General features: G+C 40.9%; 1 protein-coding gene across 4 annotated transcripts in view; it reads right to left on the reverse strand.

Moving 5' to 3' along the window:
• The window catches only part of HLCS (holocarboxylase synthetase), a 188,897-nt gene that overhangs the window by 13,357 nt on the left and 155,777 nt on the right, over positions 1–19,763 (reverse strand). The window lies entirely within an intron of this gene.

Here is a 19,763-nt window from a genome sequence, read left to right on the forward strand (position 1 = left end):
GAAAGACTGGTCAGCCAGAACAGAGATGGACATGAGAACCAACAGCTCAAAATGAGGGACATTGTTTGTACTCATTTGTGACTGTGTGGGTAAGGAAGGGCCACCTTCCGGTTTCAAGGGATACTGACCCCATTCCCAGCCTCTGTGGTGAGAATGACAGAAAAGGGACAAGAAAACACCATTTAATATCAAAAAAGATTGGGCTGGGTGGAGGTGGGGAGGGGCATGTGTACCTGCCTGAGCTGTTAGTTCATTTAAGACGTTGCTAGATTATATTTCTTTGGAATATCCTATAAAGTTCTTTATTCCGCCTCTGATGTGGTGTCCCTTCTTCGAGTGACAACTAGCAGTTCCTCACATTTGTTTCTACTTACGGTGTGTTTCTGTCCGAACACTAGAACATAATCATAACAGAAGTTTCTGATTATTCACAAAACCAATATGGTGGCAATAAAGCCGTTTAAAAGATACACTGTCCCCTGAGAACTAATTATGTTTTAACTGGAGTAAATAAATCTACACCTTCTGAGAACTCAGGAGAACCTGGGTCGTTTTAGGCTTGAGTTCTGCTTTTAAAATGGTTTCATTTAAAAGAATCCAAACTTCCCTTTGGGGGATAGTGAGAAAAGGGCACTATATCTCCACCCAGCGAGTCAACATTTTTTTCAGAAAAGGAAAGGAAAAAAGTCCCGCACTCTGAGAATTTCCTCCCTGCTACGTTCTACATATTTTCACTCCGAGTGAGGAAGGTTTTCCTCTGCATGCCCGGGTGGTGCTGATACGGGACTCAGCAGGCATAGCTCATGGCAGGATTTACTAAATAAAGCAAAAGTCAGGTTTGCCCACTGTCAGTGCAGCTGCTGGGGCCTCTCTGCAATACTTTTTTGGGGAGGGAAGTGACAAGCACAGGGATGATGGAGAGATGGTATTTTGCATAAACATCAAGTTTCCAAGAATAGTTTCCAGGGTTCCGCAGCACCCCTGTGCTGAGAAGAAAGGACTCGAAAGTCCATGCTCTGAAAGCTCTTCATCCCCTCCTCCGGGCTCAGGGAACAGGGAGGAACTTATACAAATGGGAAGAGAAGAGAAATACTTAAAAGCCGAGAAAAACAGCCAGTGTCTCTGTGCACCAGTGGCTCTCAGAGCTCTGCACCGGTGTGTGTGTGTAGACCCCAGTAAGGAGGGGCCCAGAAGACCCTTTCCTTGCTGAGAAGAGCCGGGCCATGTCGGGCAGGGGGCTGGGCTGGGTCTGACGGGCACAGGGCACTCCCAGCGAGCAGGCTGCCCCACCGCCCGGGTGCCAAGCCCACTTCCATCTCACATGAAATACAACTCCAGAAGTATTTCTCTTGGACACCATGAATAACCCATTGAGATCGACTGTGCCTATACGCTGTTGGGCTCTAAGAATAAAGCGTCCTTTTCCTGTGTTGGACCAGCAGAAAATCCTAAGAAGGAATCTTTGTCCGTGCAGGGAAGTACCATTGTCTTCTAGGAACCTCTTGCTTTCCAGAGAGCTGCGGCAACCCTTCACCTGGGCTCCTAAGGCCGCGGGCTCAGGCTCAGGGTGGGGGGACAGCTAACAAACTTTTCCATGGGAAGCGGGGGACGATTTAGCACGTTGTGAGCAGATTGTGAAGGCTCTCTTGATGGCAGGCAATCTAGGATGTTCTTTAAATAAACATGTAGATGGTAGATAGTCATGTCTATAGCCAGCGATGGTGATGGTGGAATTAGGCTGGGGAGGGGGGGTGAGGTTCAGAAACCAAACACAGACTTCTAGAACAAAGAGAAATGATTAAGGGAACATATGCACTAAAGTGCTGGAGGTTTGGCAGCAGTTAACAAGGCATATTGATGAGAAGACTGAGTTTGTGCTGCTGAAGGCCAAGAGGAAATTCTGCAAGGAGGGAGACAACGGGGGGAAGGAGGTACTGCTTAGTTGGAGACAACTGGAAGCCGCCAGATTTATTTGTGCTATCTGAGATAACTCTGGGGGCCAAACCACACCGCTCACGGTCAACAAAGAAGCATTTAGAACTTTGTGCATTTTGCATTTCTGAAAACGAAGTCGCTAGAGTTTGCTTGAGCAAAACGGAGACACTGTAAGTGCATTTCCATCCTGAGTTGATGATGTTCTCACAAAAGGAAACAGAAAAAGAAAAAAAAGGAGGGCGTTCCATAATGATTACCTCCCTGCCTCTGTATATTTTCTTTCCACATTGGCAAAGGCTGTGGAATAAAAGGTTTCTGTGAGTGGCAGCCGAGTGCGTTGACTGTAGTACCAACAGGGCACACAAGAAAAGTGTTCTGTTTTTGTCTGAAACATCCAGAGCTCCATAAGGGTCACTTTGCAAACGGGACAGCAATCTGACCACTTTGGTTACTAAGGACATCATAGCAGCTACCGGGTGCTCAGCCGATGGGAACGTCCTGAATTTCATGTGGTCATTGGAATAAAGCTTCAACAATTAAGACAAATCTAGAAGACAGGGCAGTGTGAATTAGTGAAAATTCTGAATGAACAAAAATTTTAATTCAGCCCAGTCATTTACTTTGGGGATTCAAACCTAAGGAAACAGTCCACATTCACCACGGAGCTATAAAAGTAAAAATTCGGAAATAACCTAAGTGTTCAGTAAGGGAATGGGTAAGTAAATTATGGTACATGAAGTCAAAGGAATAATTTGTAGTCATTAAAAATAATAGTTATGAAGACTATAGCAACATGGAAGAAATCCTTGCAATAGAACATTAAGTTTAAAAAGCAGGATACAAAAACTACATCCATTTTTATTCCAACTACGTAAAATTCATAGAAAATGGAGGGAGATTTGAGAAAACAATAATGGTGATTTTTTTTCTTTTCTTTATTTTTCAACTTTAAGATGATTGGTTACCTTTAATTTTAAAATTATTTTGAAAAATTTAGGGGAAAAAGAATGGCTGTTATGTTCAGATATATTTGTAATTAACTATTCATAAATATTTCTAAGAATAGGACAAAAGATCTGCTTTAAAAATAAATAAGAAAATAACGATTATCTGCAGCACCCATTTTATGATAACCAAGGAGCAAGAACTTATTTGAGAGTAATTAATGAGCAGAAATTCTTAAAACCAGCCTGTTCATATGCAATGAGAGCTTTAAAAATTTTATACCTTCTGATTCAGTGACTATACTTGTAAGATTGAATCCTAAGGAGTATTCAGACAGGGAAACAAACAAATTCAGTGGCACAACTATTCATCACAGCATTACATTGCAAAAAGTCAGAAACAATACAAATAGTCCATAATAGAGGAATGAAAGAAAATCACAGCATCCCTACAGGAAAGAATATCATGTAGCCATCGGTGATACAGGCAAATGCCCACTGGACACCAAGAGGAGATTTAATCAGGATGCAAAAGTCTATATACAGCATGATTCCCATGATGTTTTAAGATATACTTTTAAAATTTTTAGGAAATATAACAAAATATTAGCTGTGGTTATTTTGAGTGTAATTATTTGAAAAACATAGAAAAGTACAAAGCAGAAAATAAGCCATCCACATAAGTCTTTCTTCTTACTAAAAGTGTATATTCTTTTAGACTTTTTCCCCATTAAAAAAATACACATAGGGGCCGGCCCCGTGGCATAGTGGTTAAGTGCGCGCGCTCCGCTGCTGGTGGCCTGGGTTCGGATCCTGGCGCGCACCAATGCACCGCTTGTCAAGCCATGCTGTGGTGGTGTCCTATATAAAGTGGAGAAAGATAGACACGGATGTTAGCCCAGGGCCAGTCTTCCTCAGCCAAAAAAGAGGAGGATTGGCATGGATGTTAGCTCAGGGCTGATCTTCCTTGCAAGAAAAAAAAAAAATACACATAGATATATTTTACAAAATACGTTTATGACTAGAAAAATTCCTTATTTTGGAGCTATTGAAATGATGTTGTAGATGTATAGTTATGGAAGTTCTTATTATGTTGATAATTAAAAAGGCTTAAAAACAGCATTATTGATCCCATTTATGTAGGCTTCGTATTCCTGTGTGCATTTATAGAAGAATACAGGACACCTATTAACAGTGCTTATCTCCAGAAGGTGGAGGCAGAATTATATGACGATTTTACTGTCTTCTTTATGTTGTTCTATGTAATCTCTGGATGTTAAGACTTCAAGTAGTTTTTATTTTCCTCTTTATATTTTTCTGAATTTTCCAATATTTCTAGACTTGAAGTACATTGATTTTATGATCAAGGAAAATGCTATTTAAAAAAAGGTGTATTTAAACCCAACTTTTCTTTAAGTAGGTTAAGCATGCCCCCGCCAGCTCACACGTTGGTAAACAATCTCCCCCTCTCCGAGAGATCACAGACTCACAATGCAACGGCAGCCAACTGTCTGAGCTTCACCAGGCTTGCTGTATGAATTCTCCCTGTAACTCACACAACACACGTATGGCTACGCTTGTCCCTCATACTTGTCCCCTGGTGGAGCATGTGGCCTGTGCAACAGTGGCAGGCAGGGTCCCGGTTCTGGTCCTCACAGAGACTGCCTCTGGGCTGGGGAGACGGCAGGCACTGGCTGCCAGCATCCTTGGGGTCTCCATCCCGGGGGCACGGAGGAGCTTCACCAACTCACGTTCTGGGTGCGCATGCTGTATCTTTTCTTTGATGTCTTCTCCCCCCAATTTTCTCAGTTTTGACTTCTCCCTTTTCTTAGCTTTCAGAAAGACATTCTCAGATGGCCCCCTCATGTTTTCTGTATGTGAAAAAGAAACCTAATAAGGGGGTAGGGGTGAGGCAGGAGGAGGACGACCCAGGAAGTCAGATTTTAAGGCTAACTACTTATTTCTGATTTTTAAAAACTTTCCTGGAAGATGAATTCTCACTATTCATAACCCTGTTGACTTCTGTGTAGTTCAAAGGGAACAGCGTTAAATTTCATTTCAAAAACTATATTTTTAAATGTATTACATTTGAACACAACCATTATTTTTGGGTGGCACTTTTTAAAAAGTTAAAAAGCTAAATATTAAGATATTTTATTTTTTAAAAAGTATCACTCAGAGCAATATTTCTTTTAAAAAACTATCTTCTGTGCAAGAATGTATAGTATTTTTTGAAAGAAAATGAGTAGTGGTTTCTGCTGACAACAACACATAAAATGGAGCAAGGAGCGTGGGAGGGCCCTGTAATGCATGGGGACATGGTCTTGGGTGGAATGTGCTGGACTCTGACCAGTGACTTCTGAACAGGCAGCTAGGCATGTGGGCGCAAAGCTGAGGCTGATCGTCCCCATGAAGCACAGAGCTATCCACGGACTCTGGGGCTATTGTTCCTGGCAGGAAAGGAAAGTTCCTGAGGAACTTTAGAAACATCATGGTGGAGCAGAGACTCAGACAGGGAATCGGACAGACCTGAATTCAAATCCCAGTGTTGATATGAATTAACATCGAGCACGGGGCTCCATGTCTCTAAATCTCTTCAGTCACCTATGAAATGGAACTTGGTGCATTTTTGGTAAGAATAAAAGTTGCAACACATAAAGTGGTCCAACATAGGGTAGGTGCTTAGATATAGCACTTTCTTCTTGTTGTATAGATCCTAGAATTTCTTTCTGCCAGAAGACAGGAAAGGCCTCCCATGACGTCCTCCTGGGGATAAGGAAGGTGGTCAGGGAGAGGGAGGGAAGAACAGTGGTGGAACACGTGTGTGTTAGGACTCTTCAAAAAGTCTAGAGGTAATGCCTCTTCTCTGTACCTCTCCCCCATCTCTCCTCTATCTCTCTTACCTACACACCCACTAACATGATCAGAACCTGGAGCTAAAAAGCTTTTAGATTAACCCTAGTCATTGGGGTTGCAAAATCTTCGCTTCCAGTTCTAGGCTCTCTGAACCCACTAGGCAAAGCTATAAATAGTTGGTTGAACTAGATTTTGCTTGACTTTTTAAAGATGGCGCTTTTTTAGGTTATTGCTTACAGATAATTTTGGTCACTGATGCACACAGGCACATAATACAATAGTTTTATTAATATGTTCTTCCATTATCTTCTGAATTTGACATTTAGACCTGGAACGACCTATCATCCATCCACCCTGTCGGGATGCTGTCGGACAAGAAAGCTTTAGATCATATTCCCTTCTTCCTCTTCTGTTGTATAACAGGATGAGTATTTCAATTAGGGGCAAAATGGGAATGTGGAATGCTCAAAAGCAGAGCCATCACAACTCTCCCCCTCAGTGTTCACAGAAGCAGAGGCCCCACCTGTACTTCTGTTGTTGAAGGATGCCTGTGGTGGGACCCTCTGTTAAAGATGCCTGTTTTATTTCCATATCTCCTAGCACACAACCTATTCATAGGTTTTCAGCTAATCCTTCCCATCTCCAACATCATAATAGCATCTACACTACTGCTGAATCATTTCATTGGTCATGGGGAAGGAGTCCTGTGGATTCACTTTCAGAATGAGGTACCTTCCTAGTAGATCAAGCATTTATTGATGTTAGTCTGTATTATTCAATCAAGATGAACACAAACCACTGTTTCTTACCCCTGACACTACACCATAAACATTGTATGCCTGAACATCACCTCCTTCTACCTTAGACCAGCGCAGTTACAGAATTCGCAGATGCACAACTAAACTTGTGTAGATTGAAACAGTCATGGCACCCACAGCTACCTCTGTGGCCATGCCTCACTGACAGTCCTGATCCTAGATCTTTGCCTTCTGGAGGTGAGCCTTAACTATACCACCACCTACGGGAACTCAGACCATGTCCTAACCCCTCCACTAGGAGTCCCCAGATCACAGGGTCTTCTCAACCCACCTCTCAAGCTGATCGGAGTCCATCATCTTCAACTGGGTGTGGAGGGGCTCCCTATGGAGAGTGTTCTACTGTCATCCCCACGAGTCACCTACCCCAACAGAGGGCCTTCTGTTGGGAAATGCGGCTGCCATTTTGGAAGATGGACACCGACTCATCGTGACCACAGGGCGAGCAGACATCTGGGAACCATTTTCCTGCAGGCACTGGGTAGACGTTTCAACTGGTCACTTGGAATTGATGCCGATTTTTTGTGCTACAAGTGCACTTTACGTGCATTATCTCATCCAAGCTTTACAAGTCAGACGGGGACTCAGTCTTGGAGAGGTGAAACCACTTCAATAAGGCCATAGAGCCAGGAAACCAGGAATTCAAATCAAGTTCTGGTTGTTTCTAAGGCCCATGTTATTTTGTTTTTAACCTTTTACTTTAAAATCATCAGACTTACAGAAAAGTTGCAAGGATAGTATAAAGAATTCCCTCACGCCCTTCACCCAGCACCCAGATTTCCCAAATGTTAACTTTTTACCACATAGGCTATTCCATCTATCTGTCTCTCTGCCTGTCCATCCATAATTTTTTTCTGAACCATGTGAGAGTAAGTTGCAGCCATAATGTCTCTTTATCCCTATATACTTGGGTGTATCTTTCCTAAAAACGAAGGGTATTGTTTTACATAATCAGAGTACAATTATCAAAATCAGGAACTTAACACTGATACAACACTATTTTCCAAGCTGGGAGTCAGCAAACTTTTTCTGTAAAAGGCCAGATAGTGAATATTTTAGTCTTTGTGAACTATATGGTCTCCGTTGCAACTATTCAACCTGCCGTCCCAGTGCAACAGCAGCCAGAGACAATACGCAAACGCATAAGCGTGGCTGCATTTCAACAAAACTTTATGGACACAGAAATTTGAATTTCATATAATATTCATGTGTCGCAATAAGGTACATTTTTTAAATTAATAGACTTTTATTTTTTGAGCGGCTTTAGGTTTATAGAAAAACTGAACAGAGTTCCCATACGCCCACAAAGTTTCCTTATTATTAACATCTTATATTAGCGTGGTGTATTTGTTATAATTGATGAACCAATATTAATACATTATTATTAACTAAAGCCCATAGTTTAATATTAGGGTTTACCCTTTTTACTGTATAGTTTTATGGGTTTTGACAAATGTATAAAGACATACATCCACCATTACAGTATCACACAGAGTAGTTTCACTGCCCTAAAAATCCCCCATGCTCCACCCATGTATCCTTCTTTTCCTCCCCTCGACCGCTGGCAACCACTAATCTTTTTACTGTCTCCATAGTTTTGCCTTTTCTAGAATGTCATATAGCTTTGATTCTTTTTGAATTTTTTTCCAATCATTAAAAAACGTAAAACACATTCTGAGCTTTTAAGCAGTACAAAAACTGGCAGCAAGCCAGATTTGGCCCGAGAGCTTAAGTTTGCCAATCCCTGATCTCACTTTTAGAATTTATTCAGATTTCACTCACTGTCCTAATAATGCTCTTGACAGCAAAATACAATCTTCTTTCTAGTTTACGGTCTAATCCAGGATCATTTGTTGCATTTAGTTGTCATGTCTCCTTAGTCTCCTTTAAGCTGGCTCAATTCTTTAGTCTGACTGTCTTCCATGATCTAGACTTTTTTTGAAGAGCGTATTACAGTTATTTTGTAAAGTGTCCCTCAATTTAGATGGTCTGAAATCTCCTCATGATTAGACTCAGGTTAGCATTTTTGGCAGGAATACACATTAGTGAGGCTGTATCCTTCTCAGTGCATCGTATCAGGAGGCACATGGTGTTGCCTTGTCCCAGTATGGGTGAGTTAACTTTGATCCACTTGGTTAAGGTATTGTGTGCCAGCTTTTTCCACTGTAAAGTTACTGTTTTCCCATTGTAATTAATAAGTACTTGTGGGAAGATAAATATCATGTTTCTCATAAAATTTAATCTACTAGTTTTAGCATCCATGGATGATTCTTGCTTGAATCAGTTATTAATTGTTAGTTGCCAAATAGTGATTTTCTGATTCCATCATTTCTTCCATGTTTACTTGTTGGGATGCTCCTATAAGGAAGAGCTTTTCCTTCTCCCCCACGTATTTATCTTTTTATTTATTTATTTATTTATATCAAATGAAGTTATATATTCTTATTTTATTCAATAGATGTATACACTTCCCTATCATTATTTATTTTGATGTACAGATTGCCCCAGATTTGGAAGTGAAAGCTCCTTCAAGCTGGTTCCTGTGTCCTACTGACATGTCCCTGTCATCTTTCAGCTCTTCCTTACTTTCTGGCATAACAAGAGGTTCTAGGCTCATCTTGAACTTTCTCAGCCTCAGCCCTGGAATCAGCCTTTCTCCAAGGAGCTCTGGTTCCTTTTAGTGGAGAATGTTATTTATAAAACAAATCTGGGTGCTAGGAAAGAGGTAGAAAGTATGTGTTTCCTTCCTTCCTTCCTTCCTTCCTTCTCTCCCTCTCTTCCTTCCACCCATCTATCCATCCATCTACCTTAAAAATCATGGGGAATAAAGTCAATAATATTGTAATAACTTGGTGTGGTGACAGAAGGTAGCTGGACTTATCATGATGATTAGTTTGTAATGGATAAAAATATCAAGTCACTGTGTTGTACACCTGAAACTAATATAGTTATTGTATGTCAATTATAATTAAAAAAACAAACAAACCACGAGTTCATTAAAAACTTCAGTTCCAATTCAGCACCACAAAGTTCATTCTATTCTCTCCCTTTCCATATTTGTAACTTCCTTCTCCAATAATGAGAAATCTGGCTCCCATTATCTCAAATATATTTACTTATTGGCTCAATACTGTAATAAATAGAAAGTAGTTTCAGAATTGCTGACCCATGCTACCATGAAAACAAACTTACTAACTAGGGCTCAATATTTGTCTACAGTTCTTTCTGTCTTTCGCCTGAGGGTATATAGTCAAATATTGGTTTAAAAGTTCCTTGGGCTCGTTCTTTTTTGCTTTCACTTTAGTGTGGTTATGTGATTCATCTGAAACAACGTTAGGCTTAATTGTGCTTCTGTATTCCATTATAGGGTCCTCCTCCAATCTTTGTTTCTTTTTTATTTTTTAACTTGATTCCAGGAGTCACAACTGTACAGAAAAGGATACTCTGAGAAGTGTCACGCTCCCCACCCATCCTTTCTACCTGATCTCCCCCTCCGATTCCTTTCTGTAAATAACAATTCAACTAATCTCACTAGTTTCTGGTTTATTCTCCCCATGTTTCTTTCTGCACAAATGAAAAGATACATGCACATTTTCTTATTTCCCTTTCTTCCTTACAGAGAGTTTCCATTTTGTCGATACCCCTTTGCCCTTTGTTTCTTTTCACTTAACATAACCAGGAAACACTCTTTATAAGTTCATAGAGCTCTTCCTCATTCTTCTCTAAAGCTGAGTAGCACCCCATTGTGTGGCACAGCTTATTCAACCACCCTCCTATGCGTAGGCATTTAGGTAGTTTCCAAAATGATAGTCTGATGAATACCCTTGTTCACATGTTACTTTTGTATTGCTGGAGGTGTATCTTCAGGGTAATTTCCTAGAAGTGGGATGTGGGGTTAGAAGGAAGATGCACATGTAGCTTTGTTAGATACTGTGAGACTGCCCTCCATTACTAATGAACCAGCCATGTATGGGATACCTGTTCCCCATAGCCTAACCAATAGAGCGTGATGGCACACTTTTTAGTTTTTGCCAATCTGATATGTGAGAGATGGTATTTCAATGCAGTTATAATTTACTTTTCTCTTATATGTGAAGTTTTCATATGTTTAATGGCCATTTATATTATATATATAGTGTGTGTGAATTACCTGTTCATGTCTTTTGCCTATTTTTAAGAGTTCCTTATATATTAAGGAATATTGTGCTTTATCTGTGTCATCTTGCCAATATTTTCTCCTAGTTTGTTGTTTGTCTTTCAATTTTGCTTATGGTGTTTTTTACCATGTAAAAATTTTTGATTTTTGATTTTTATGTAGTCAATTGTATCAATCTTTTCTTTTACTGCCTCTTATTTTTGTGTCATCAGAGCCTTTCCCTACACCCAGGTTATACAGGAATTCTACTTATTTCTAGTACTTAGAGTTTTACTTTTTAGATTTAGATCCCTGACCCATTTGGAGTTTATTTTTATGTATGGTGAAAGGTATGGATCAGATTTTATCTTTTTTCCCAAATGTGTATCAAATTGTCCCAGGACCATTTGTTAAAAAGTCAACCTTTGGCCTAGGAATTTCAGATGCCACTTCTATTATATACTAAATTTCTATATGTACTTGGGTCTATTTCTGGACTTTCTATTCCTTTCTGTTGTCTCTCCATTTATTCATGTGCCAGTATCACACTGTTTTAATTATAGAGGCTTTATAGTGTGTTTTAACATCTAGCAAGGCTAGTACTATCCCATGGCTTTTCTTTTTCATTGTTTTCCTGGCTATTCTTGCATATTTATTTTTCCAAACAAACTTTAGCATCTAGCTTAATGGTAAAAAAACAAACAAACAAAAAAACAACTTAATGGTATTTTCAGTCCAAGTGCATTAAATTGGGGAGAACTGACATCTTTGTGATGTTGAGTTGTCTATCCATGAGCAAGGGATGTCTTACATTTGTTCAAGTATACTTTTGTGTCTCTCAGACACATTTTAAAGTTATCTCATGTAAAATGTGCACATTTCTTGTTAATTTCATTCTTAGGTATTTTACCTTATTTGTTATGGTATGCAATACCATAATATCCTTTACCGGTTACTATTTGTGTATATAAAGACTACTGATTTCTGTACGTTAATTTTATATCCTCCTCCCTTACTGAATTCTTTTGTTACTTGAGTAAGAGAATCATTGATTCTCTAAGGTTTCCTATATCATCTGCAAATGGAGACAGTTTTTCTTCTTTTGTTATTATGCCTCTAATTGACTTCTCTTCTCTATTTGTATTGGCTAATACCTTCAGTACAATGTTAAGTACAAGTGGAGATAGTGGGCATCTTTGCCTTGTTTCTGATCTTAATGGAACCCCTAGTTAAAACCTAGTTTTAAGGGTTTCTCCACTGAGGAAGATGCTATCTTTAGGACTCATGTACACACACATACACACAATCATATTAAGAAAATATCCATTGATTCCTATTTTTGGAATGTATTTATCAAGATAGGATGTTGGGGGACCGGCTCGGTGGCTTAGCGGTTAAGTGAGCACGCTCCGCTACTGGCGGCCCGGGTTCGGATCTGGGCGCACACCGACGCACTGCCTCTCCGGCCATGCTGAGGCCGCGTCCCACATACAGCAACTACAAGGATGTGCAACTATGACATACAACTATCTACTGGGACTTTGGGGAGAAAGAAGGGGAAAAAAAAGGAGGAGGATTGGAATAGATGTTAGCTCAGGGCCGGTCTTCCTCAGCAAAAAGAGGAGGATTGGCATGGATGTTAGCTCAGGGCTGATCTTCCTCACAAAAAAAAAAAAAAAGATAGGATGTTGAATTTTATAAAATGCTTTTTCAGAATCTAGGGAGATAAGCATATGCTTTTTCTCCTTCAATCTATTAATATACTAATGAACTAATATATCTATAAATATATTAATTTTTTTCTATTATTGAACGAACCTTGCATTCCTGAAAAAAAATATTTGATCATAGTATTTTATTTTCTTAATGTGGTGTTGGATTCTATTTGTTGATATTTATTATTTCTGCATTGATGCTATAAGTAATATTGGTCTGTAATTCTTTTGTATTGTCTGTAACAAATTTAAGTATCAACATCATTAACTTCATTAAAAAGAATCTGAATTTTTTCCTTCACTTCCTGTGAGCCCATGCTCTTTCTACCGAAGTACTACCTCCCAACAAGACTAAAATAAGTTTCAGCCACTGATCCTGTAGGACAATTCCAAGGGAAACCTTTTTGATTTCTTCTCGAAATAGCTTTAGTATCCCTGGTCTGCATCAAGTCTCTGCACCTGCACCTCTGTGTGAGTTATTTACAACATGTGGGGAACAAGGCAATGAGTCCAATTAACATGGACTGGGTTAAGGAATTTATGCCTAAGAACTTGAACTGAGGCTGCATCTTCACCCCAGACAGTCAGACTGGATGGACATCAGACTTTCTCAAGAGGGGCTAGACCAGGTCTGATAGAGATCAGCCCAAAATGACCAGGTCTCTTCACATTCCAAAAAGCATTGCTCATGTTTAACAAGATGGGGGTCACAAAGGAAGCCGTTTTAAGACTCTCCTCAATCACCTCCATGAAAACTTCAGAAAAAAATGAGAACATAGTTAGATATTTTACGCCGTACTTTTCACTCAATTTTAACAGATGACTCACTCTTTGCTACAAACTACCAAGCTCAACGAATGTGAGTTCCTGACCATAGAATCAAGGCCACAGAATCAGAGCTGACTCTAGGGCAAGGTTCTCTAACAAATCTGTGCATCAGAACCACCTGTGGAGTTTTAAAAAACAAACAAAACAAATAGATGCTAAGGCCCTATCTTAGACCTACTGAATCCCATTCTCCAGAGCCAGAGCTTGGGTATGTTCTAGGGACTAGAATGCAGCTGCTCCAAAGGCTGGTGTTCTGAAACCATTGCACCAAAAGCTATTTCTCAATGCCCTTTTTTTTTTTTTTATAAATTTTTATTTATTTATTTTATTTTTATTTCCCCCAAAGCCCCAGTAGATAGTTGTATGTCATAGTTACACAGCCTTCTAGTTGCTGTATGTGGGATGCGGCCTCAGCATGGCTGGAGAAGCGGTGCATCGGTGCGCGCCCGGGATCCGTACCCAGGCCGCCAGCAGCGGAGAGCGCGCACTTAACCGCTAAGCCACGGGGCCGGCCCTCAATGCCTTTTAAAAAAACTATATTTCTTGAAAAATCTTGAGAGCTACAACATCAAGGAGTCAATAATTCTCCTTTGGCCACCACAACTACTGAAATAAAGTATTGCATTCTTTTTATGTCTTCTAGAATAATACAGAAACAGTCCCACAAATGAAGAGATTTTATTTTCTAGAGCTAAGGTGGTGATTGGAAAAGGGAAAAGGGGAGAAAGAAATACGGTATTGGCAGCTGAACAGAAAGTGTATACCAGAGAGCGCCACTGTTAAGGGCTGGGTTGCGCTCTCTCTCTCTCTCACACACACACACACACACACACACACACACACACACACACAGCTCTTGACAGATACTTCAATATGACAGGCTTCCCACAGTGAGTACACCAACCAACACAGCACCACTTTTCCACTCACTTTAAGATTTCTCCAAGGACTTGTGAACTCATTAATGAGCCATGTATCTTCAACAACAGGTAAAGAATGGGATCTTTGGGCCCTCAGTAAGTACCGTAAGGTTCTAGACTGCATATAACCCAATGGTACCATTTACTGAGCACCCAACCATGTGCTGGGCCCTTGCTATGAGCAATTTTCTCACTTCAACACTCCAGGAACTCTTGTGATGGTCATTGCCATGTGGTCTCATTTTACTGATGAGGAAGTGGAGGTTACTTGCATTAAACGGCCTGATGATGTCCCAGAACATTTAACCAGGTTTGCCTGGCTCAGAGGCCCACTCTGAGTCACTACCAAAGCATCTCTTCCTTTATCAAAACAAAATCTGAAGGTAGAAATGCCACCAGTCTCTCAAAATGCATTTTCTAGTTGTGTAAGTTTGACGGTCCTGGGAGTTTTACATTTTTCTGGAAAGTTATAAAAATTTATACCCAAAGAATAACATTAAAATGGGGTTCTTGCCTTTTTTTAGAATTGAAATCGAGTCATCTTAAATTTTTAAAAATTAAATACCACCACACTTGTGCCAAAGTTCAACAGCTCGGCCTTGTTTGTCTGAGGAGGTGTTTTCCCTGCTCTACAGACGTTCTGTTTCAAATATGCTGATCTGTCCTCACCAAATTTACATAAAATGCCATAATAAGCAGTTTCTTTACCTACAGAGCCAAGAAACGTCTGGGCAGACAAAGCAACATGAAGGTAATGAATTTCTTCCTCTAGAAAGGGAAGCTCCACCCTGCCACCCAGGCCCTCACTGGGCCCTTTTCCCTCCCCAATGCCGTCGCTGCTTCAAGGGTAATTATGACGAAGAATTTCCTGCCCCTGCCAGCTGGCCTCAAAACCACTGCTTCTTTCACCACCTTGCTGCCCTGGGTATCACCCTTCCTCTTTGCCTCTCACAGCTCAGACCTCTCTCCAGAGCCTTCTTTGCGCCCCACCCTGCTAGAGATCAAGCAACATGCCAGAGCTTGCTCGACCAGGAAGCTTAGCACCAGCTTAACTCTTCACTCAGTGGGACAAGGGGCCTCTTTCTTTAATGCAGGGCTTTGCTCCATGCTATGCTGGGTTTATGGCCCCCAGGAACTAAACCTCGTTCAGAATCCAATTCTATAACAGATTTTTGTTCAAATGGTTATTTTCCAATCCCCCTCCCCAATCCCATTTTCTACCCCACTCTGTTGACCCCTTGAGGCTGGCTTTTGGTGGGGCTTCATGCTGGCAGGACATTTTCTATCCTGCTCCCTTACTGAATTCTTCTATTGTTCAGTTAGTTTTATCACTGATTCGCTAAGGTTTCCCAGGCATACTACCATATCAACTTTAAAGAGAGATGGTTTTACTTCTTTTTCAATGTGTAGGCCTCTAATTGACTACTCTTGTCTATTTGAAATGGCTGATATCTCTGGGATGATGTTAAACAGAAGTCGAGATAGTGGGCATCCTGGCCTTATTCCAGGTCTTCATGAAAATGCTCTTAGGGTTTCCCCATTAAGTGGGACAACAGCTTTAGGACTCAGTGGGTCTTCCTCAATCTTTCCCAGCATTGAGCCTCGGTCTCTACTCTCACGGACTCTCCAAGGGGCTCTGGAAAATACTACATCCTTCCTTGCCTCTTCAAGCCCAGGGGTGGCAAAGGATTCCCCCTGTGGCTGGTCTTTGTAGACACCCCCATCGTGTGTAGGGTCCTATCACCCTGCCTTCACCTCTGTAGGCTTTCCCTTTATCTCAGCTGGATTCTGTCTGTGGCTCTGATGGCTGCAGGTACCAACCACGTGCCCAGTGCAGTTGGAAGTGTGGTACCCTCGCCCTATTTCAACAGGACACTTGTGTGTGGAGAGCAGGATGAGCACAGATGAAGAGTCAGCTTTTCTGGGGTTTCCTAAAACACTTCTCTCCCAGTATCTTTGTCTTCCCCCAGCCTTCTTCTGCCTCTTTTAAAAAGAAAGTGCTTCCCATTTGTTAATTTTTGAGTTTTTACTGCCCTTTTATTTTGCCGGACATTTTATAATCAATCTTCTGTATATGTTTATATATGCTTTTCTATTTAAACTTTTTTTTTTTCCAAATCTAAAAAACATAGTACCATACCGCCGAAGGTGTCAGGAAACACGCTCAAATAAGGACAGGCTCCAAAGACTGCCCTGCCAGCAAAATGCCAGTAAAATCTGAAACCCGGGTTCAGACACACTGGGAATGTTCCAAAATTTAAAACTTAAAGAACTTCTTTATTCCAGTAAATCAGCTTCCCTGCGAATACCATCAAAATCCTACGCTTTAATGAGTGAGGGAATATCAGAGGAAGGGGTGGAGAAGGAAAGGATTTGGACGAGTACGAAATTTAATTTAAAAACTATTATGAGAAGTTTAATTTCCCCCTCCCCCAACCAAATACATAAATCTTTTCCATGCGTTTTCTTTGTTTCATTTTTCTTAAAAAAAACTTTTTTAAAAGGCATCCTGAACCATCTGAAACAATGACAGAGTAAGTCAATGGGGTGGAATTTTTAATAACAAATATTTATTTACTGGATTCCTATTAATTAAAATGCCATGTTAGATATATGGGAGAATGCAAAGAAATCTTAAGCAAAGTTGCCCGTCTCATTGGATGTTTAATCAAATGGGGAAAAAAAATACATGGACAGGATAGATAATCAGCAATACCAGGCCATGTGGCCACTTAGGACGAAGGGACAATAAGAGGTATCAGAGTTCAGGGGGAGACGGCTCACTTCACGGAGGAGGCGGGGGGCGAGGTCAAAGCACAACAAATGCTGAATTGCATTTAAAGATGTGAACGCATGTGAAAATAAGCTCGCCTTTGTAGTTAATAATTTCATCTACATATAGCATGCGTTCAGCCATTTTTCAAAGCTGGAACTTATCAGGGCCAAGAAATACTGAACAAATCACAAGAATACGGATTTCTCAGATTTTTCAGTTGAGGGTGTGTGTGCAAGCGCATGTGTATACACATGTTGGTTTGCTTTGGACACTGTCACTTCCACTCCAAGTCCTGGTGTAACCTAGTTTTAGATGCTTTTCCAAGAGTGTCCCCCAGGGCCACAGTGGGATGAGGTACCACTTTCATCTTACCAGGAAATTGGCAACCAAGTGCCTATCTTTTGGAGAGGGCTGGGCCATTACAACAACCACTCAGCAGGCACTTGCTCCGTCCAGACTGAAGGGTTGGTGGTTCAGGGAGCCTCTGCCACAGCTGGGGTCACAGAACACCCAGTAGAGGTGCTTTCCTGGGGGCGCCTGTGGGAGGGGTCACCCACCTATGTGGAGCCCCAGTCTCCTTGTAGATAAGACTGGACCCTACCCCTTAACTCACAGGGCCTCGTGGAACAAATGCATCACCCTGCACCGGCACCCTGAGGTACCTCTGCCCTAGTTCCCTCTCCATTCTCAAACTAACATGATGGAAGGCTCCTTGGCGGTATCTCTTCTAGAAGAGGAGGCAGCTCCTACATTCCAGAATAGGCCATTTACAACAGGGCACACTTCACTCTGGTCTGAGGTGCTCTATCACAAGGATATTCTGGAAAAAGAGGAATCACCTTGTCCCCCCATCCTACCTCACACGACTGTTGGGAAGATTAAGAGAAAAGGTGAAAACACCTGATACAGCCACGAAGCGCTCTGTTAATACTGATGGTTGTTACTGTGGTTGAGAAATCCCGGTTCGTTTCTGCTGATAACCAGGCTGGAAGCTGCCTCGCCACTGGCCTATCCACCGGATTGTCAGGGCTCCTTGGGGACACATCACTGCCTCGTGCTTATTTCCTTTGCTTGTCATCATCCCTTGGGTTGGCTCGAGTTTGATCACAGGTTTATTCCGTTTCCATTTTGCTAGATTCGCTCAACAACCTCAAGCTTCTAGTAAACTGTTCATGACCACTCCCCGGAAAAGATAAAACTGTGGCAATTCCTGGAGATGGCACTTGGTCTTCCTGAAGCTGTACTGTGCATGTGTCCCCTTTGCCCCCATGCTAAATGCCTGGTGAAGCGTCCTGCAGAATGTCCCTGAGGGGCACAGCTAACTTCCACGCAGGACGTGCTGGGTTCACGCTGCAGCTGGGAGGCACACGCGTGCGCAGAGCCAAAGCGACACAGCACAGCCACCCTTTGTCAACAGGGGGACCTGAGTGGATTCTCGGGGAGAATGTGGGTACGGACACACCTCTAGACCTACTGCTAAACGCTGTCCCAGCGAATGACCCTCATGAAGCCAAAGACAGTAAACAGAGCTTAACAGTCTAATGAAATCGAGATCGCTGGGTGTGCTTTCACAAAATGAAACTGCCTGGAACTTCTCATAACGCTTTTTACGATAAGTATTAAAATGCACAGAGGAAGATGAAAGTTCCTGCTACAGACCAGGTCTATAATGAGGGAGGGAGGGAGGACGTGTGGGCGGGGTCTGTAAGAGAGGTTTATGCGCTGGACTACAGTTGGAGATTATTATATAAAACGAGTGTGTTATTAAAAGGATCCTGAAGCTATAAAAACTCAAAGGAATTTTTAGCGAGGATGAATAACTTCTTTGGTAAAAATGAATAACGCATATTATAATACTCTGGAGCATGGGGGAGCCCTGAGAGCAGTCACTCCATTTCCTATAGACTGGGGTACTTTAATTGCCAGTACTAGTTGGGTTTTGTTGTTTTTCTAAGGTGCTTTTTTTTTTCTGAAAGATCAGAACACATTCTTTGATTAAGAAAGTTCTAGTGTATAAGGAGAGTGCCTCCAGTTAGCAAATGAGTACCGTGATTATCTTATTAGAAAAAGGCAACAGAAGACCCACCTCCCATACCCACGCAAGCCACCCGACACACAAACAATACATACCACCTCATCCATTTAATGTCACAAAGACAGTGAAATCACTGAGTCAGACAACTGTACTCTGACAGCGGTGAAAAAAATTTTTTAATGCTTTTCTACTTCTTTCAAATGCACTCAATTAATTAAAATTATGCTAAAGTATGACTCGCGGCTTGAACTACTCAAGTAATTTAAACATTTGCCCTACATTTTATCTGCGCCCATAAACAAAGGAAATTCCAATTTAATCTCTGTCTGGATAATCATAAATTCTAAATCAGTGGAGGCTAAATTAATGTTTTCCTTTACTATGGTCAGACAATGTAGGATACTTTATTTATGAAAGTAATCATACTATACTTTGGAAAACAAGTGAAAGATTTAATCGTTCCTCCTAACACAACTATTACCACTTTTCCATATTTTCTAGTCCTTTTTCAGATACATGTTTTAAGATTTTAATCTACTATTAATTTAACCTGCTTTTTAATTAATCTAAGTATTTCTCTATATTGTTAGTCTTTCTGTTGATGGATAATATTACATCAAGTGACTGCATACAATGCATTTAGTTATAAATCTTCATGAGTATGGGTTTTCCCATATATCTTATTATTTCTTAAGGGTAAATTACTAGAAGTAGGATTATTGGGTCAAAGGATATGAACTTCTTATGATTCCTAATGCCTACTGCCAAATTGCTTTTCAAACATTCCAATTTACATCCCACCAA

Source organism: Diceros bicornis, chromosome 27 (genome assembly GCF_020826845.1).
Source record: "Diceros bicornis minor isolate mBicDic1 chromosome 27, mDicBic1.mat.cur, whole genome shotgun sequence".
NCBI lineage: Eukaryota > Metazoa > Chordata > Mammalia > Perissodactyla > Rhinocerotidae > Diceros > Diceros bicornis.